The sequence below is a fragment of the Dasypus novemcinctus genome, chromosome 2, assembly GCF_030445035.2.
Source record: "Dasypus novemcinctus isolate mDasNov1 chromosome 2, mDasNov1.1.hap2, whole genome shotgun sequence".
Lineage (NCBI taxonomy): Eukaryota > Metazoa > Chordata > Mammalia > Cingulata > Dasypodidae > Dasypus > Dasypus novemcinctus.
In genome coordinates, this window is record NC_080674.1 from 49,543,832 (window position 1) to 49,562,990 (window position 19,159).

General features: G+C 34.1%; 1 protein-coding gene across 3 annotated transcripts in view; it reads right to left on the reverse strand.

The window, feature by feature from the left end:
- The window catches only part of HCN1 (hyperpolarization activated cyclic nucleotide gated potassium channel 1), a 479,788-nt gene that overhangs the window by 305,170 nt on the left and 155,459 nt on the right, over positions 1 to 19,159 (reverse strand). The window lies entirely within an intron of this gene.

Sequence of the window (19,159 nt, forward strand, 5' to 3'; positions counted from 1 at the left end):
ATTATCACTTTCCTTTCCAATATATAGTTTAAATAGAATATGAGGAGTCTGAGAGCAGAAACCATACCATATTAATTTTCACTTTCCCATTGCATGATACATGGTACACATAAAGCACAAGTTTGATAGTCTAAATTGTGAGGTAATGAAGTAATTACCAGATATGGGGGAGATTATCTAAATCAAACTACCCTTAATTCCAAAGTCAGAGATGTTTATTTTTCACTTAAGAATACTCCATAACCTTAGAAAATGAATACATTTAAAATTAAAAATAAAATTGATGTTGGTTTTTGTTCCATTTATTCATCAATATGGAGATGGATTATGCTGGTGTTTTAATCCTGAAGATAAATTTAGGTAGGTAACTAAATCTTCACCTATTTCCATTGCTATTTATGTGATCTGATACAAAATGTTCTATAAAGATGCTCTTCTTCCAAACAGCTGTCTAACCTACCTTCCATAAATCCCACCATTATTGTAAATTATTGTTCTTTGCTTCAAGAGGCCTCTATTAGTATTCCTGTGAGCATTAAAACCAACAGATTGTATTTCATGCATTGCACTCCAGAGTAATAGCCAGTGATTTGGCTGAAGCCTGACTTTTAACCTGTATGCACTATTACTGGCTTTCACTACTGGGTTTTATTGGTTGTTAAATATTTTGATTAATACCTCTCTTCTAACATAAAATGTTTCATTTTCATTTTGGTTCTTCAAATACCTTAAGATGAGAGAAAAGCAGACATCATTATGCCTATTTATCTATGTGGAATCCAATCCCAGGGTGTTAAGTAACTTCCAAAAGCTCATGTTTCTTAATAAATGCTAAAGATCTATAAATATAAGCAAAAAAGTCCCCAGAAAGAGGAAATGGAAAGATACCAAAGAAAATGTCTCTTTCAAAATGTTGCCTCTGGTTCTCCACTCTGTTCAAGATCTATAAAATATGGAGAGATAATAATTCCAAAATGCCATCACTTGTGATTTTTAGTCACAATGATAAAAAAAGTATAGGCCACATCATTAAAATTGAAAGCATATGTTCTGAAGGCAAATCTAATTGACATGATAAAGATGATTAGATATGATTAAGAAAATAAAGAGTAAAATTTAGTGAAGGGGCCATTACCTTATGGAATCTAAAAGTTTAATAGAAGCAAATGAGGCAAGAAATATCCTATTCACCTTTTAATGAATTAAAACAGTAAAAATTGACATAGTTTTAAGCTTTAAAATTAAAAGGAAAAGATAATTTAGATCATTGATTATCTCCTTCATTCCAGCTGGACCAATGCTTCTTAAATAATACAGCTCCCAAGATCCCTTTTCCCTCAATATAAAGGAGAAAAAGAAGAACATTATGATACAATAATGTTAGATCATTTTCCCCTTGTTTAGTGAACTCGACCACTCCTTTCTAAAACATTCCCTTTTACTATAAATTAACTCTAAAAAAAGCAGAAGTCTGTCTCTCACCCTAATAAAAATATAAATACAATATTTTATTATTTCAATGTGTTATCAGCTAATTAGTTGCTAATTAGGTAGATAATGAATATGAGGGCAAACCAGAATCTAGATAAAGCCAATTTCCATGAATTTGAGAGGTTCAGGCAGTGATAAAGGTCTCTGTGGAAATTTTCTTTAATAGTGAGACAATCCAATGTATTTTATGTGAGAAGTAGGCTCCTGTTAACCTAAAATGTGTCAAAGTAATTAAGAAAATACTGTGTAGGTTGGTGGGGGTGGTGAATAATTAATGATGTCTGCAGAAAAATCCAGAAATTAGATCTAAGTAATGGTGCCTTGGGCAAAATATCAAATTAAAATAGGCAAAACAAAAAGTACCCATTTGAATTTAAAAGTAGATAAAGATAAACATTTTTCTCATAAACTAAGCTCTTAAGGATATCTAGGATTCCCTACAGTTGTCAAATTACTTTTTATATTTTATTATGAAGAATTCATTTGCAATTTTAAAGTTCCATTGCTTCCAACTAACCAATTAATCTTTTTTCAGTTTTAAAATTACATTAATCTAATATATCTGAAAATGTGCCAGATCTTAGCAAATCAGAGTGAAAAATAATAGATGTGATGGTTTTCACAGTACTTTTTGGCTATTCCAGATTCTTTGGTTAAAAGATATATGTAGAAATTTCTGGGTTTTCTTATCTCTTGACACACTTACTACCTGTATTATTATATCTATTATATAAATAGACAGAATAGTAGATATAAATCAAGAGAATGATCTTGCAGATGAAATAATGCTGACCTCCACACAGACCTCATCAGAGTATTTATTTGGGTTGAATTTTTACTCTAGTACTCATTAAATGAGTAAGCTCAGGTAAGGCTTTTGCCAGTCAGCTCCCTATTCTGAACAGCAAGGTTAATCAGGTCTCACTTCTAAATCATGGGTGAAAATACTTTATTAAAAATACTTTACTAGGGAAGCGGCTGTGGCTCAATCAGTTGGGCTTCCGTCTATCATATGGGAGGCCCTGGGTTCGCATGCTGGGGCCTCCTTGTGAAGGCAGACTGGCCCATGCCCATGGAGAGCTGATGGTCCGTGCACCATGGAGTGCTGGTGTAGCAAGATGACACAACAAAGGGAGACAAGCAGATACAGAAAAAATGCACAGTGAATGGACACAGAGAAGAGACAGCAATGAAAGGAACAAGCCGCAGGTGGAGAATAAATAAATAAATCTTTAAAAAAAAATACTTTCACTAAACATACTAAAAAAATTTTTTAGAAGCACAGACGCCAGCTTCAAGTCACACTGTGTTACTAAAAAAAAAAAAAAAAAAAAGAAAAAAGCATAAAACTTACTTTTAGCAAGCTTACAAAGTAAAGTAACATATTTAAATATGGTTGTGTTCTATATTTAATGTTCTAAATGCTTTGAAGATTTTTAATATGTCCTAACTGGAAAGAAAATGATTTTATCTCTATTTGAAAGAACACATAAATATTTCTGTGAAGTGAAGAGATTCTGATAGGAGAGGCATCTCTAATGTTACCCAATATTCCCTCAACTAATGGTGGATTATTAACTTACCTTTAAAAAATAAATAGTATTCTTTGGATGGCAAAAATATTGGCAGTCATTCAATTAGCAAAATGTTTTATGTGCTTCACAAAGTTTCATAGTCACGGAATCTTAAAATGGATTCTGTGAACATGTTTATTTGGTGTGAGAAATTTATATTCAATCAACCTCTTAGACTCCTGGCTTTCATGATAACTACAATCTGAGGAGAATTTCTCATGTCTACCTCAAAGAATCTGCCAAAATAAAAATAAATATTTAATTTTAATAAAATTCTTACTATTCCCACCAATAAAACTAACCTAAGCATTACATGCACATTAACTAATTTAAATCTTTCAGTGTCTCTATGACATAGGTTCTATTATTGTCATCTCCATTTTACAGGGAACATAATCAATGGCATAGAGAAGTTTCTATAACATTCCCAAGATCACACCCTAATAAGAGGTATAGATAGGAGTTCCCCATACAACTAAAATCTAAAGAGGAAGGGGGACAAGAAAGGACATAGACACAAATTTTATGATGGTAGACAGGTCTTTAAAAAACAGAATTTTTAAGTTGAATGCTAAGAAATATTGGGTGTAATTTACAGATCTATAATTAAAGAACTGCTAAAAACAAAAACATTATCACCTGGGGAAAAAACAGTAATAAGCATGTTTCGAATTTTATCATTTTCTCTTTCCCAAATGCAGTTGTTTCATACAAATAATCTACAAAAACAGCAAAATTTAGTTATCCCTGATGAATTTTTCCTCTTGTTGGCCTTTCCATTCTAATTGGCACTGTGAAAAATCTGCTTCTAAAATGTGTCTCAAATTTATTCTGTTCGTTCCTCATGACCCCTCCTTCTACCACTTCCACTCTAATTGCTCTTGTTCTGGGATTTGAAATAGCTTCCCCATTGATAGAGGTCTCCTTCACTCTAAACTACCTCATTGCTATTGTTCACTCTCCCAACTGCCTCCAAGGTTACCTTTGTAAACCATAAATCCAATCCTGCCTCTCTGCAGGTTCTATTCCTTCAAAGACCTCTCCCTGTTGCCCTGTTGTCTACAGAATAAAATCCAACTCCCTTGTTCAGCTGCAATCCCTGTACTTAGATTCTCCATCTAATTTCCGTCTACTTCTCAATTTCTTTATATGACCCTCTTTCAGCCACACTTACAAATACCTCAAACAGATATTCTCTTAACATTCCTTTCTGATTTTTTGAAGGCTAGGTATCTTTCCTATTGTAGTTTACCGGGTAAACTATGGTCCTTTCTTCAAATTCTGTACCATTATGACATCTCAGAGGATTCTATCAGTCATAGCAAATTCCTCTGTTTTTCCATAACACTTTTCTCATATAGTTTTTAGCACTCATCTTACTTGAATTATTTGTTAAATAACACTTTCTTCACTATGTTTTGGTCTCCTCAAAGACAGGGCCCTCGGACTCTTTTCATCATAACAAAACACTAGAGGCTAAAACATTGTAGTCATGTTCTTTAATACAGAAGTTTGAGGTTTCAAGAATTTATTTAAAAGAGACTTAAAAGTTCACTTTTGAGAAGAATATTGATCATGCTAGCAGCCTTCCATTCATTTTTCTATATTAAGTTACTCTATTTCTATTTTTAAAAAATCATTTCTAATCTTTAATACTCAGCTGACTATTAAAATTTGGTGCTCCCAAATATAGCTATTCGAGTATAACCTCGGAATCACTTCCACAAAATTATTTTTTTAAATGCTAGATTGAGGGAAATTTTATTTATGGAGTATTATTTTAAGTATAATCACTCCATCCATTCTCTGGCATTAATTCAAGACAAAATCTATTCTTGAATTAAAACATCATCAGAGTGCTGTATATATTTTATTTTCATTACAACATATGATATTAAGCCATTTTAAACTAAGTATTAACAGATTATTCAACAGTATTTTTTGTCTTTCAGCCAAGGTGGTTAGAATCCTGCTATATTCACTTGGACTAGTAGTATTCTGAGTTTTTTATAGAAAAAAAAATTTTATTTTACTGTATTTATGTAGACAGTGCTTAACTTGCACTTTTCCTTGCAAATGGTAATTTGCAAAGAAATTTACCTAATTCCCTGAGCTATAATACATTCCAAAATATAGATGCTCATTTTTTCCTTGTAAACTGCCCTTATTTAAAGTAGCTGTGAAGCAAAGCATCAGGAAGTAAACCAGCTCTTGAGAACACATCACTGAGAGAGATAAATGAGTCTTAATGAGTTTAAGGGATGTTTTGACAGCTAAGATTTTGAGTTCTAAGCAAAGAGTCACTGCACTGAGGACACCATTCTGTACTATGGCAGGTTCAGAATAAGCTTTAGAAAATCAGCACAACTAATGTTTTGCTTTTTTTTTTTTTTAATGTAAAGTCCTTTTCTTTTCAGCAAACACATTTGTTAAATAAGAACAGAGTAGAAAAAAAAAATCCTTACATTTTTCCCTACTGTAAAACAAAAACACAACCAATCAATAAGTAAAACAAATAAAAGTTCTAACTAAAGTCTGGACCTCCAAGTGAGTTCCTTCCTACATGCCCTGACGTGAGATTGATTTCTGAAAACTGTTCTATTAAAATGTCATTTCAAGTTTATCTAAGTGGAAAGATGTGATACAGCCAAGTTTTCCTTTCTTTGTCAAGGTATTTGGAAAGATGGTCTCACATGTACTGATTTGCCTTTCCACAGTGGGTGATAACTCCTTGTTTCATATCCTCATTAATCTGCTCCAACATCTACTAAGAAGTTGGTGGTATTTTCATTGTACTAAAGCTCCATGTGTAGCCCCTGATGGTCCCCCAGATAAACAGGGTTCTGGTTAAGAATTAGAGAAAGACTCCCCTCTAGGCTGATGAATGTAGAACACAACACTCTTTCTGGGTAGCTTGCCAAAAAGACAGAATTCAGACTAGAATCAGCCTCCCTTTCCACTAAAGGAAGGACCTTTATGTGACACACACATTTCAAGATGCTAAGTAGTGACGTTCACCCTTGAACATGAAAAATGTCCACAATAGTGTCATTAGTGGAGGGTAGCTGGCCACAGTTCTGTGTGCTCCAAGTCATCTGCCAAGAGGCCAGTGGAAAAGACCAAGGAGTGGCACATGCTGGCACTCATCTTAAAGATATATTATTAAAGATGCATTATTTTAAAGTATTTGAAGTTTTTAAGAAAATATAGGTCTCTTGGGAACAGATTTCTGTTCTCAGTCCCCTATATATCACTACTCAATGCTTACACTGTATACTTCAGGATATTGATTTAATTGTGAAAGCATTACATCAATGGCCATGGATGGGGACTGATGTGGTTCCAGGGGTTAGATGGAAATCCTGAGATGCTTTTGCAAGTGAGAAAGACATACATAATTGATAAAATGTCTAAGAGACCAGTTATTAAGCAATTGACCGAAAAAAGTTTACAGAGGAAGATGGGGATGGAGACCTAGTTTGACACAGCATCTATGTAGGGCAATTCTAAACCAAAAAGATAAGAATCAGACTCAGCAGGCATCAACTGTGTTAGCAAAATTAGTTATAGTAATGATTTTGGAAGAAAAAAGCTAACCTATACTTTGATTCAACTATTAAATCGTCCATTTTAATTGATTACAAGCACATGGTTTCTTTTCAGAGTAAAGAAAAGGCATTGATCTAAGTGAAACACTTCTTTCAAACTATAAAATTCAAAATGTGAGAAACTATTTTAAGCATAAAAACATATTCTAACATGTACATACATTAATTATATGCCTGACTCGTAAATCATTGGAACAATAAGAACTAGTAACACTATATATTCAAAATGTCAGCATTTTGCTTCGTGCCACAGTTTATATACTGTTAAATTAAATCAAGCACTAAAAAACTAAAAGAAAAATAGGCTTTTGCCCTTCTTTTTAACAGAATGCAAATCTTATAGCAATGTGAATAAGTGAAATCATCTGTAAATCAAGTGAAAAGATGAATGATATCAAAATTTAGACTTGCATGTACTGAAATACAAAACAAAATTGGAGACTATTTTATAAGGCAAATGTATAAAACATCTTTGGGCCTAACCTGTAAAGTGGATAATAGCCTAAAACAGGTGATAATGTCTTAATATTCTCCTTAATAATATCTTCACATATGAGAAAGATAATAAGCAATATTCATCTTTCAGAGATGTTATGATTCAATAAGCCTCATTTTTTGCATTAAATAATTATTTTAGTACTAAGGCATTTTCCATCTTTGTCTTTTCAGTAGTAAAGTTGACAAAATACAGGCTTTAATATGAATATATATATCTGTATAAATATACAAATGTACATATACTATATATACATATTTATACATGCAAATATACTATCCACTGATTAATTTTAAACTTTTCTGGTAATCTTTTCCTTCTGGGAGAGCTGAATTCCAACTGATATCATTTCCCTACAAACTGAAGATTTCCCTTTTGAATATCTTGTAACATCAGTTTCCTAATGAGGAAAACTCTGTTTTTATTAACCTGAAAATTGCTTCACAACTGTTTAGGGAAAGCCATTTTTTCTGGATGTAGAATTCTGGGTTGATAGTTTATGGTTGTTGTTTTAGTTGGTTTACCCCTTTTGAAACTTTACAGATACTCCATTTTCTCCTGGCTATCACTGCTTCTAATAAAAAGTCTATTGGCATTTGTATTTTATCCTGCTTTATGTAATTTCAAGATTTTTAACCTTAATTTCAGATTTTAGCAGTTTGACTATGATGTAACTAGGTATAATTTTATTTGTATTTATCATTCTTGGTGTTCATTGAATTTCTTTGATGTAAATTGATGTCTTTTGGGAAGTTTTCAGTTGTTTCTTCAAAATTTTTTTCACCTTATTCTGGAATGCCAGTTACATTTACATTAGATTACTTGAATTATATCTGAGGCTCTGCCCATTTTACTTCAATGATTTTTTTTTCTCTCCTTCAGATTGAATAAGTTACCTCTTCGAGTCAACTGATTGCTTTCTTCCACCTGCAGGCTTCTATTAAACCTACCCAGTTTTCAGTTCATTTACTTTACATTCAACATTAGAGTTTCCATTTCATTCTGTGTAATTTCTGTTTTTCTGCTGATATTCCACCCTGTGTCGATTCACTATGTGTATATTTTCCAAAAAGTTCTTGAATATGTTATAGCTGATCTAAAATTCCTGCCTGCCAAGTGAAACGATTTAATTATACCATCATCATATTCTAGTTACTGCTTGTTTTCTTAGGTATAGGTCACATTCTGCAGTTTATTCACCATTTGGATACTGACTGGATACTGAACATAAGATGTTGTGGAGAATCTGGATTTTTCATATTTCTTTGAAAATTCATTTTTGTTCTAAGAGGCAGTTAACTTAGCTGAACTTATACCCCAAACTCTACCTCCCTTGATGTTGGGAGCTACTAAAATCTCCACTTAACTTTCTGAGCTTCAGTTGTTTTCTCACTGGACCCTGAAATCTACCCCAACATTAATCATTTATAGTCAGCCAACCTTTCAGGCAGACTTTGTACTAAGAATTTGGGTGTCTCATCCCTTCTGAAGATTTCTTAGGTACAGCTGACATTCCTTCCCCCTCCATGCAGCAATTATTAATAATATTTTCCATTATCTTCTTGCTCTTAGAGAAGCAACTTTGGAGAGAGATCTATATAGTCACTCAGGCAGTACTTAAAATCTAGGTTGAATACCTTCCATTTGTGATTAAGGGCCGAACTCAGAAACCTTAATTTCTTCTAAATTCCTCTAGACTCCAGTTCCTGCACCTCTCAGATAGAGATGAGAGTAACTACATCTTTAATGTTTTATTAGGGTGAAATAAAATAGCCACTGGCACACAATAGGCATTCACAAATCTTGGTTTTTCCTCCCCCCCCCCTTCCTTAATTCTATGTGGTCTATTTCCACCACCACCACCCCTTGCGGCTTTTTTGCTTGCTGTCTGATTTTTGTGTCCATTTACTGTGTGTTCTTCTGTGTCTGTATTTATTATTATCATTTATTTATTTATTCTTGCCCCCCCCTTGCAGCTTGCTTGCTGTCTGCGCTCTGTGTCCATGCGCTGCACGTTCTTCTGCATTTTTTTGCTTGTCTCCCTTTTTTGTTGCGTCACCTTGCTGAATCAGCTCTCCACAGCACTTGCAGTCCAGCAGCGCTCCTCTGCACACAGGCTGGTCGCTCTCTGCAGCCTGTGGGCAAGCCTGTCTTCACAAGGAGGCCCCAGGTTGCAAACCCAGGGCCTCCCATATGGTAAATGGGAGCCCAACTGATTGAACCACAGCTGCTTCCCTACATGGTCTATTTTTATCTATCAAGTATCTTATTGTCAAATTATAAATTAAACTCATGCATAATAGAAAATATGGAAACACATTAAAATGGAAATAGGAAAATACATGCACAATTCCAATATCTGAAGATAATCAACAATTATAAGCTATGGCTAATGGGTTAAGAAGAAAGTAAACAGAATTTGTAAATTTAAATATATAAAAAAATGAATAACCACAACTGAAATAGTTTTAAAACTTACCATTCATCAGCTCTGACTTTGAAACAGGGAAAGGGTTACTGAATTGCTACAACATAACACAAACACATTTATGGACAGAAAAGAATAAAAACTGAGGATTATGTGTTTAAAATTTAACCATAATGCTGATGAACAAGTTTATTTATTTTTTGTGGTTCAACTCAAATGAAAGAGGTAGATAATAAGAAATAGAATACAAATTAGAGATTAGTCAAATAACAATGAAAAAACAGCACTTCAGTGCTACAAACTGTATTCATCAAAATTCATTCATACATTTTACATTGTTACTACAACAAAACTTTAAATGACATTCAGATCAACAGTCCTGAAGGAGATATCTGAGTTTCAAACCAAAGAAAGATTAGGTCATGCTCACTATGCGTAACTGTGTTTACTGAAAATTTTAAAGTGAAATACAGGATGCGCGCATGTATGAGAGAGAGAAGAAGCCTATAATGAAAAGGAAGAACATAAATAACACACAAATTCAAGATAATGGCTACTTCTTGGGGAACAGGGTGAGGAGATAAGTAAGACATATGAGGATGGTTTTCAAAGGCAATTATATTGTTCTATTTCTTAACTTTAGCAGTAAGCACAAAAATATTTGTTTTATCAATATTCTTTAAAGAGTATATAGCAAAATAGAAACAGATATCTATTTATGTATGTATTTATATATGTGACACATCATGATATAAAATAAAAACAATACATTTTAAAATGTATTTTCAAAAAGACTTGAATAAGGATTTTTCTGGTTAATACCCAGATGATCAGAAAGATAATTCTTTCCCTGAGCTTTTCAGTTTCATTATCTTGCACATAAATATGGCAGAGGCATGAGAAAATGTTAATCAATATTTTATTGTTTAATGGACAATTATTTTCTTAATTCAGTAGGGACATATATAACCATAGCTGATAAAAAATAATAATGATGTTTTGATTACAGGATATAGCTTTGTTTTTTTTTTCCCTCTGATTTCATTCACATGAAAACGGAAACTACACACAGGCAATGTCAAAATAACCATTTATACCGTAATGAAATATAGACAGTTTTGCCCTTCTGTATTTATAATGCCCCAAACTTATTTTTGCTCATCAGTTTTCCAGTAAGTTTGCTGATCCTTTTTCTTTGTATTTCTTCCTAGAGCATATATATATCACATCCTAGAATCTAACTCTGTCCCATGTTGAAACTTTTTATTCTAGTGTATATTTTTTTCTTAATATATGTTTACAATATTTTCTCACAATTATCTTTTCTTCTTAAGATATTTTTCTTATGATAACATCTTACAATATCTGTTAATGTGGTTTTCATACTCTTATTAGCTAAGGAAAAGAGAAGTTGCAAAAGGAAAATAAAAAGACTGCTTTCTTTTAGAGTAATCTTCCTTTGGGGACATTGCTGTGTTTTCTTTCTGAGGTGTTATTTTGATGAATACAACAGTGGTAACAGTGCGCAGAATTGCAGGAGTACTATTATACGAGTAATTGTCCTTTAATAAACTTAACTAAGAACTATGACAAGCAACAGGCAGAGAGGTCTGAATTATCCTGTGCATTTTCCAGTGACAGTATTTCTGCTGTTTTTGTTTGATTTGCAGTTCCAGCAGAGCTTGGCAGAAATCAGATCCTGATGAAATTGGGAGAAACTATTACTCTGAGATGTTTAACAATGACACTTAAAAGAAAATGTTCTAGCCATTTAAAATAGTGTGTGTTCAGATATTTAAAGATTAGTTAAATATAGGAAAGAATTAAGCCCCTTTTAGAGTATGTTTGGATGAATATGAATATATCTAATAGAAAGATAAATAGGTATTTATCCTTATGTGATTGTATTATAATCATTTTTTTTACCTCAGCCTGCATAAAAGTAAAGTAATTCCAGTTGGACTGTTCCTGTGGCACAAATTAAATTAACATGATTCTAAAGTATCTTCAACTTTTCAACCAAACCCAATAGTATTGAATTTTGAATAGAAGAGAGTACTTCAACATTGCTAATGGACATCTTTCTCTCCCTCTTAGAAAAGTGTTACCATGCTTCCAGTTTAGGTTCTTATTCCCACAAGGTAGAACAGTTTGAATCTACATGTACATTCAGAATTATTGTTATATTGAGTTTGGTAATTAATAAGAAACCATTTCAAAATCAAAATTGGTATATCCGCAAACCAAAGGTTTTCTTTAAAAATTAAGAATATGTCTTACAGTGATTCTATAATATAAATGGAGATGTTAAAAAGAAAATCTAGAGGGAAAAAAAGGTTAGGCATTTGTATTATATTCTTAACTATTGGCATACTTGTTTTAGAAATAACCTCTTCTCAACTGTCATGGTATTCAAAAAGTAAATCTCTCCTTGCACTTAAAATGTCTACTTTGTATTTCAATTCTGTTACAAGTTTACATATCTTACTGGCATGTACACCCTTTAAGAACAAGATCTTGTAGCTTGTATTCTACTATTTTTTTAAAATTATAAGGTAAAGGCATGAATGATTGAGTGAATGAGTGAAAGAAAGAATGTTGCTACTTTCTGCACTTCATACCCAGTTCTAAATAATCACTTAATCAGATGGCAATCAATTAAAATTGCTTAGGCCTTGTAGAGTAAATTATAATCAAGGAAGTACAATTTCCATATAAATGTGTATGTCATCACTGGGATGGTAGGAATCCTGGCATTTTGGGGGAAAACCTTCTGTCTGAAAACAATAATGCAACAACACCATCTTTATACACTCATGCTGCTTCTTTCTTTACCAGGGTTTAATCATTTCTATGACATAACTAAAGATGACTAACACCATTCAAATACCCTTTGCTAAATAATCATGAACATCATTTTCAAGTAATTGCTCATGACCAATACATGAAGCAAGTATAGGAGAGCTGGGCAGGATAGAGGAAAACTAATGGAGAGAAGAAAGGGATACAAAGAGAAAGCCATTGTAAATAGTCTGACTACATTTTCTCCCTCTTACAAATTTGATGCCCATTATTCCATAATTTTGCAAATTTCATGAAGAAATTTTGCAGAGAAAGTATCAAGTACTTATCTGCTTCAAAAAGCTTGGAGTGACTAGCATTTTCAGAAATAAAATGTATTGGAACTAACCACATTGCACAGAAAAGAAAGAATGTCCCTCTCTAAAATTATACATACATAAGATTCTGCAAATAAAAATTAGTAGAGAATTCAGAGTGAATTAATTTCTAATATCATTTTTGAAAATAAAGAAAAACCCTAGAAAAAGAAAAATTTCTCAAATCTTGTTAAATAAAGACCTTTTTCAAATATGAAAATTAGTTCTCCATTCTAGAAAACCAACAGTGATCTCCTATTTGACAAAGCAAATGGCATCCTCTAAATCAAATGTTAACTATTCAGAACACATGGCATTGTAGACTAGCACCTCCTGTATGAAACCCTCTTCCTCTTCCACTCGCATAGTGAGATATTATTAGACTTTCTACTTTAACATAGACTTTCACTGATTCTTCTGAAACACTTTTAATGCTACATCCAATAAATACATATATTCCTTAATGCGTTCTCTAATCTTCATTCTATACTACACACTATTTCCTTCAAAGATGGTTGTTTTGTCTGGTATGAATTTTGTTTACCAACTATGATCTTAAACCTGTATCTTCAGCACTGACTTCTCCTGTTAACCTCAATTTTACATGTATAACTGTTTGATGAACACTTATCCCTCAAGATTTCCAGAGTATTCTCAAAACTCAACAAATATACATGTAAGCACATTATCTTTCTTCACATCTGAACCTATACCTCTTCCTCCCTTCTCTTTATTCTCTTAACACTTCTATCATTAAATTCATCCTTTCAGTTCGCCTCTTGCTGATATATAATAGTCAATTCCTAGCAATACTTCCTCTACAAATGTATTTTATATGTCACATTTTCTTTAAATCTACTTTAAATTTGCAGGTTTATACAATTTTTATCTTATTATTTCATGGTCACAAAAGCTTTCTAATTAAATTCTACACTTATACTTACTCCCCATAGATTAATATTCCAAATCTATATTGTGGCATACAGAAATTCTATAGAGACACCAAGTGACATTCCAGACATATCACCTAAAAGTGCTTTATGTGGCATCCTTTGATTCAAAGAAATTACAGTGGATGATTGATGAATACCAAAATGATTTTCTTTCTTAGTTACATTACTTAGTTTCTTTATATGTCACTTATATCAGTTAACAAATAAGTTTGGCCATGATATGTAAAATTTTATTTAATATATCCCTTGTCCATTGTTTCTCTTTCTCTTGGTCTCTATTTCCTGAATTACAGTGGTGTTTTACTTTGCTAATTCATTACACATTTATCCAATTCTGTGTTCAAGTATACTTATTTCAGCCATAGCTTGGTATTTAAAAATTATCTTGAGGGAAGCAGATGTGGCTCCAGTGATAAGGCTTCTGCTTACCAAATGGAAGGACCTAGGTTTGATCCCTGGGGCCTCCTAGTGAAAACAAAAGAGAAAGCATGCCTGCACAGTAAGCCAGTGCCTGCATGGTAAGCCAAGGGCCCACCCCGTAAGCCAAGTGGCCACCCAGTAAGCCAAGTGCCCATGTGGGTGTCTGCATGGTGAGCCAAGTGCCCATGTGGTGAGCCGAGTGCCCATGTGAGTGCCCGCATGGCGAGCTGAGTGCTTGTGTGGTGAGCCAGTGCCTGTGCAGTGAGCCAGTGCCCATATGGTGAGCCAAGTGCCCACGCAGCAAGCTGAGTGCCCACATGGTGAGCTGTGCCTGTGCGAGTCATGCAGCAAGATGATAACACAACAAAAAGAGAGATGAAGGGGAGAGTCAAGGTTAAGCACAGCAGAGACCAGGAACTGAGGTGGCACAATTGACAAGGAACCTCTCTCCACATTAGAGGTTCCCAGGATCAAATCCTGGTGAATGTTAGAGGAGAAAAGACAAGAAGAGAAGACAAAAAGATAAATAGATACAGAAAAGCACACAGCAAATGGACACAGACAGCAAAAACAAACAGCAGGGTAAGTGAGGGGGAGTGGAAAATTTTCACTTAAAAAAATGGTTTGAGCAGAAAATTTGGTCTTAAATTGAACCTAATGTGAACCTTTGATTACAATAGCTCACTTAAGGGCAATTTGATTAGATTGCTTCAGTAGGGTGTAGCCCAGGATGGGACTTAATCCTCTCATGGATTCCTTTATAAATGGAAGAATAAAAGTCACAGGCATAGGAAAAACACTGCAGAGAAAGATAGAAGCCTCCAGAAATTCATAAAACCAGAGAGAAAAAAGCCACAGATAGAGCGGCCCAAAGCAGAAAGCAATGATGCCCAGAAGAAAAGGGAGAGTCAGTTGGACTCTACCATGTGCCTGATCACCCACAACTAAGCTTGGGCAGAAAGTGAGCCTGGAGGAGAAGGCACAGACCAGCAGAACCTCCATTGTGCCCTGCCACATGGCAAAAGTCCAGGATCACCAGCACCAGGGATAGAGCTTTGCCTGATGCCTTGATTTGGACATTTTCCTCAGCCTCCGTACTGTAAGCTATTAACCTAATAAATTCCAATTTAAAAGCCAACTCATTTCTGGTATATTGCTTTGGCAGCATTTAGCAAACTGAAACACCTGGTGACATGCAGCTCACCTCCTCTTGATGGGCTTAAAAGATTAAACTTTATTCAAAAATTCTTACTTACAATGAGCCAAAACTCTCCATGAATTGACACATGTAACATTTCATTTTATCTTATTTTCCCTTTTCCATCTCTCTTTCATCCATAACCTGAGCTCTTTCATTAACATTTATTAAATTTTATTCTGTTACCATAAATGCAACCTAATATTTTCTCTTTTAACCACATTCAAATATATTTTTCGGTGCTGTTAACTGAATTAACAATGTTGTGCTACCATCCACTACCAAAACATTTCCATCTTCCAAAATAGAAACTTGTACATTTTAAGCCTTAACTCAGTATTCTGTATCCTCATCCCATCCTGAGGAAATCTATATTCTAGATTCTAAGACTATGAGTTTACTTATTCTAATTATTTCATATTAGTAAGAGAGTGCAATATTTTAATTTGTTTCCTTGCCCTTGTCTATAGTAGGAAAATCTTTTATATGAGCCACAGTCATCAGGAAATGTACAATAATAAAATTCAAAGGTTATATATTGCCCACTGTATAAATCTAAAATCCTTAACATGTTGAGAAGATGCAGCATGATATAGTACCAATATACTCATAGAACAAATCGACTGCTTATATGAAAAATGTGAGTAAGTTGAGGGTAACACATATTATTTTGGATAGAGCAAACAAGGACAAATGGCAACTAGAACAGTAAAAGAAAGAGAAAAAAATGATTTGGGAAGGTAAACTTCTGTTTTGTACCATGGTGAATATGACTTAACAATTTATATCCAATTTCCAGGGATGATGGTGGAATAGGGAGTTTCAGAACTCAATCCTTCCATCAAAACAATTTTAAATAGGCAGGAACTGTCTTAAACAACTCTTTTAAAACTCCAGAGACCAGAAGAACACTGTACAGCATTCAGGGATGAGGAGAAGGAAGAAGATAATAAATATAGTAAAGTACAGTAAATTGCTGTCTCTGTGAGGAGGCTACTAGTGCCCATTCCCCATCTTTGCAGCAGACAACAGTGGGGTCCAGTTTCTGGCTAAATCACAGGTGACAGAAAGGAACATAAAAGCGTTTCCCCCAAAGAGAAATGGGTACAGCTGATCACTAATCACAACTTTTTTTTTTTGTTCTTTTTGTTTTATTTATTTTATTTTTAAAGAAGCTTTAGACTACATAAATGGAGATTCCCATATACCATATCCCTATACCCTCCCACACTCTCCCCCACCAATACCCCTCACCAGTGTGGTTCATTTGCCACACCTGATGAACACACATTGAAGCATTGCCACCATGCATAGTTTACATTATAGGTTACACTTTGCCCAACACAATTTTATAGATTTTGACAAAATGCTTAACGGCCTTTGTCTGTCATTGCAATCTCATGCAGGACAATTCCAATGTCCCAAAAATGTCCACTGTTACACCTATTCTTACCTCTCCCTCCCTGCAGATCCTCTGATGCCACTGCCTTTATATCAATGATACAAGTTCTTCCACTGATAGAATAATAACATTCTACTTTAGTTCATAATTGCATTTGTCCCTTTTGTATATTCATTCCTCAATCTTGAAGATTTGGGGATGGTGATGCCCACTCTGTTTCCAGCAAATCACGAGTTATGATTAGTGAATTTGGGTAGCTGGGGCCCAACTCTGAGGGTCACTATTGTTTCAACCCACCCAAACAAATGCAGTGGCAGCTATCATTTCAATTCTCCCCAGAGAGGAGCAGAGGTGGTGGAGATTTAAAAATGCACCACTTCCCCAGGGCTGCAGAAGATAATTATCTGAAGGGCTTCCTTTGCTGGGCAGACCAGGAAAGCTCAGCTTAGTGGAGCCATTAGAGAAGCTCTTGGTGTCCTTTCTGACACCATTCACAGGGCACTTTAGGACTGGTTTGTGTGCCCTTTGAAGGTCCCTGGCCCTGTTTTGGCTGGGAAAGACTGATTTGGAAAAGTCCTCTCTGGAGTGCCCCTCCTCTAAGAATTTACCCTCTAGACAAAAGTAACTTGAGACCATAATAGTCAGAGACAAAGCCCTGTTAGCTGCAAATACCCAGAAGAGGGAGTTCTGTTTTCTGGGAAATAGAGTGAACAACCAAACTCCTGTAAATATGGGAACTCCAAAACATCTAACAAGTAAAAATCCAGGACAAGACTGAGGCCTAGAAAGAAATGGAAATTCCTGCATACCACAATCCAATCACCTTAGGCAGAACTTCCTGATAGGAAGGATGAAGCTCAAGAAAATCTCTGTCTATAACATCAGCTAGTTACAAAACCAAGGAAAGACATCTAAGGTAATAAATCCCAGAGTTAAAATTTTAAAATATTAACTGTACAATGTGCAACAAAAGAGTAAAAAACAAAGAAATAGGAAAAGATTGCTCATCCAAAGAAAGAGGATAAAAATACAGAAAATTATAACAAAAAAGGTGACAATATGGACACACTGTAGAAGTCTTTAGAAAAAATGATCTTGAAAATGATCAAAGAGATGAAGGAAAATACAGAGAAAGAACTAAAGGATTTTTTAAAAATTAAAAATGAGTAATATGAGATTCTAAATAAAGAGATATGTATTTAAAAGGGAACCAAACAGAACTACTGGAGTTGAAGGCCACAATAACTGAAATGAAAAATGCCCAAGAGGGTTGCAAGAGCAGATTGGGATTGGGAGAAAAAGAATCAGTGACCTTAAAAACATGACACTTAAAATTAGTCAAGCTGTCAAGCAGAGAGGAAAAAATATATGTTAAAAACAAAAATAGTCTAACACAGCTCTTGGACACCAACAAGCACACCAATATATGCATTATGAGAGTTCCAGAATGAAAGAAAGAAAGGCAAAGAGGGAATAGTCAAAGAAATAATGACAGAGAACTTCCCAAATGTAGGAAAAGACATGCATATGGAAATCCAAGAAGCCCAGTGGACAACAACAGGATAAACGTGAAGAAAACTACACTCCCCACATACTGATCACACTACTAAATGCAAATGACAAAAAAAAAAAAAAAAGAGTTATGAGAGAAAAAGGTAAAGCAATGTATTATGGACAAGGGAGTCTCAATCACATTAATGCTGATTTATCATCAAAAACCATGGAGGCAAGAAGGCAGTAGATTGAAATACTTAAAGTGCTAAGGGAAAACAACAGCCAGTCAAGAATTTTATATCCAGTGAGACTTTCTTTAAAACATGAGGGTGAGATTAAGACATTCTCAGATAAACAAAAGCTGAGTGAGTTCATGACCACTATATCTGCCCTACATGCAATGCTAAAGGGAGTTCTTCAGACATAAGGGAAAGGACATTAGACAGTATTTTAAAGCAGCAGAAAGAAATAAAGACCCACAGTAAAGGTAATCATTTGGGTATTATTAATGACAATATATTGTATTGTATTATTTGGCATGTAACTCCACTTCTTATTTCCTGCAGGTGCTAAAATAGGAGTGCATAAAAAGGTATGATAAAGCTACATTTTTAGACACAAAATGTACAAAGATATAAATGGTAAAAATAGTGGGATAACAGAGGAGTATAGGAAAAGTATACGTGCCATGCTATTGAAGTTAAGTTGGTATCAAACTAAATATGATTGGTATATATTTAGGATTAAATTTTAACACCACAGAAACCAGAAGGAAAACAAATGAAATATATCCAGATAGAAATGAGAAGGCTCTCAATATGGTACAACACAAATGATCAAATAAATATGAAAGTATGCATTAAAGGAAGTGAGAAACAAACAGAAAAAAAAGTATAAGACTTATAAAGGCTAAATAGCAATATGTCAGAAGAAAAAT